We start from the raw sequence: 3,313 nt of genomic DNA, 5'->3' as shown, positions 1-3,313 counted from the left end.
ATATGGTTGGTTCCTTCTGAGGGCTGTGAAGGAGATTCTGTTTCATGCTTTTCTTCTCACATTTTGTGGCTCCCTGACAGTCTTTGGGGCACTTTGGCTTACAGTTATACCACATTAATCTTTTCCTTCATCATCTCATAACATTGTTCCTATGTCTATCTCCGTGTCCCAATTTGCCCTTTTTATAGAGATACAATCATATTGGATAAGGGCCTACTCTAATAACTTCATCTTCATTTGATCATGTGCAAAGAACAAAAGCATTAGGATAGATGCCTAATTGAAGATGATTCCACTACCATCTTTCAGTTTAGTCCTTCTGTGCATAATATAATAATAAGCTGAAACACAAAGATCTATTTTAATTTCAACACAGAAATTTAAAAAAAAACACTTCAAAGAGATAAATTAAATATAACAATAATGTTTAATTCATTGACTATATTAAGCTAATAAATAGCTTGATTCAAACCATAAAGGTAAGTCTTCCTCCTCTTTTCTGCAGCTGAGAATGTTAGATCTATGGGACATCTGGGTGGCTCAGCGGTTGAGAGTCAGCCTTCAGCCCAGGGCATGATCCTGGAATCCTGGGATCCCGTCCCTCATCGGGATCCCTGCAGGGAGCCTAATTCTCTGCCTGTGTCTCTGCCTGTGTGTGTGTGTGTGTGTGTGTGTGTGTGTCTCATGAATAAAAAAATAAAATCTTTAAAAAGAGAGAGAGAGAACATTAGATCTAGCACTCTAATAGAGACAATAAATATGGTCATGAGCCAGTGGAAGGCAGGGAACTAGCTACAGATAAAAACTCTGTGAAAACTAGGAACAGAATGACCTGTCCCTCCATTAAAGATTGGAAAATCTCTCTACAGCATTAATTTCTACACCAGTGCAGGAAATCATGTCTTCTATATAATGATCTGAGTGTGGAAAACAATTGACATTTCCCCAGTACTGAAAGCCTGGCTACAAATTAACAAAAAATTATCATAATCATAAAATTAAGAACCATATGAGAGCTTTCATTGATAATGGAGGTATCAGACCCAACAAAAAGGAGATAAACTCTAGGAGAAGTGGAGGTAATAAAATGTTCTATAAAATCTAAAAAAATGTAATGAAAATGCTGTAAGGGTGAGAGAAGAAGTAAAAATTATGTTAAAATAATATATACTAAGAAATACCTATGACTGACTGCCTGGATTTAATTTCCAATTCCAATCTTTATATAATAATGGATACTCTTCTTGCCTGCTGTGTGCTTCAGTTTATCATCTGCAAAGTGGGGATAATTACAGTATCTACTTCATTAGATTGTTGTCAACAAACACTAAAAATCTGAAAATGTGCAGTCCACAGCTACTTCCCATAAAGTAATAAGCTTAGAAATGAGAAAAAAGAAATATTTTTTTAAAAAACACAAACTAGGGGATCCCTGGGTGGCGCAGCGGTTTGGCGCCTGCCTTTGGCCCAGGGCGCGATCCTGGAGACCCGGGATCGAATCCCACATCGGGCTCCCGGTGCATGGAGCCTGCTTCTCCCTCTGCCTGTGTCTCTGCCTGTCTCTCTCTCTCTCTCTGTGACTATAATACATAAATAATAAATAAAATAAAAAAAATCTTTAAAAACACAAACTACTATACAATCTATAGTAAAGGTAAAAGAACAATTATTATACAAAGTACCAAATATTTTTAGGCCTGAGAAAGAAGGCAATTAAAATACATCTAAAATTGAAAGATGCAAGAATGATAACTGCACTAAAATTTATAGTTTTTGGGATCCCTGGGTGGCTCAGTGGATTAGCACCTGCCTTTGGCCCAGAGCATGATCCTGGAGTCCTGAGATCTAGTCCCACACTGGGCTCCCAGCATGGAGCTTGCTTCTCCCCTCCGCCTGTGTCTCTGCCTCTCTCTCTCTCTCTCATGAATAAATAAATAAAATCTTTAAAAGCAATAAAAAGTTTAAAAAAATAAAAAATAAAATTTATAGTTTTAGATATTTCTATTGGAAAAGAAAAACCTTAAAAGTAATGAGTTTGCTTCCAAATCTAGAAGTTAGAAAAAGAATAATAAAATAATCCTAGAGAAAGTGAATGGAAGGAACCAACAGACTTAAAGGCTGAGATTTACAAAATGGAAAACAAAAGAATGGTAGGAAACATTAAAAAGAATGAAAAGCCATTCTTCATTAAAAATAAAAATTAAAAAATGACGAAGCTGGATCTTTGAAAGAAAACAAAAGAAGGCATAGATTACCAATATCAGACACTAAAAAAGAGGACATGGAATAAAGGTGAAGAATAAAAAACAAGATTGAAAACATACAGAAAATTATCTAGAAAATAGACTTAAGCAAAAGGAAAAAGAAAAAATAGAATTAAGCAAAATAAATTTAAAAAGAAAATCTGATTTTATTAGTTTTAGAAATTTAATCCATAGTATATCAAACTAAAAAAAAAGTCGATAATTATGCCAGAGTCCATAGGCTGAATAAACTACAAGAACCAAAGTAAAAATAATTAATAATAATAATAATGATGATGATGATGATTTATGGAGAAAAAAGAAAAGAAAAAAAAAGAACTCTTGCTTACATAAACTTCCAGAAACTAATAAAAAGGGGAAAGTATTTAAGTTCACTTAATAAGGTAATCTTATCCATATGAAAACCAGCCAAGGACAATACAAAAGAAAATTACATTCGCGTTTATGTTTAAATAGAGATTAAAAGAAAATCACAAGTAAGATACAGGAGACAGCATCAAGCAACGTTTTAAAAGTACATTCTAATCCTTTATGGGGTTGTTCAAGGAATGCAAAAATTTTTTGTTATTAGAAAGTTCTTTAATGCAGGAGACCTGGGTGGCTTAGCGGTTGAGCATCTGCTTTCGGCTCAGGCTGTGATCTGGAATCCCAGGATCGAGTCCCACATCCCACATCAGGCTCCCTGCATGGAGCCTGCTTCTCCCTCTGCCTATGTCTCTCTCTCTCTGTCCTGAATAAGCAAATACAATCTTAAAAAAAAAAAAAAAAATCTCTTTAGTGCAATTGTGCAATTTACCACATTAACGTTAGAGAAGTTGCTACATTTAAAATTATACTGGAATACAAAAATACACATTTGATATTAAGCCAAAAACTCATAATAAAAAATAAAGTCTATGGGATCCCTGGGTGGTGCAGCGGTTCGGCACCTGCCTTTGGCCCAGGGCGCGATCCTGGAGACCCGGGATCGAATCCCACATCGGGCTCCCGGTGCAGGGAGCCTGCTTCTCCCTCTGCCTTTGTCTCTGCCTCTCTCTCTCTCTCTCTGT

The sequence above is a fragment of the Vulpes vulpes genome, chromosome 12, assembly GCF_048418805.1.
Source record: "Vulpes vulpes isolate BD-2025 chromosome 12, VulVul3, whole genome shotgun sequence".
NCBI classification, from domain to species: Eukaryota; Metazoa; Chordata; class Mammalia; order Carnivora; family Canidae; genus Vulpes; species Vulpes vulpes.
This window is presented reverse-complemented; position numbering follows the sequence as displayed.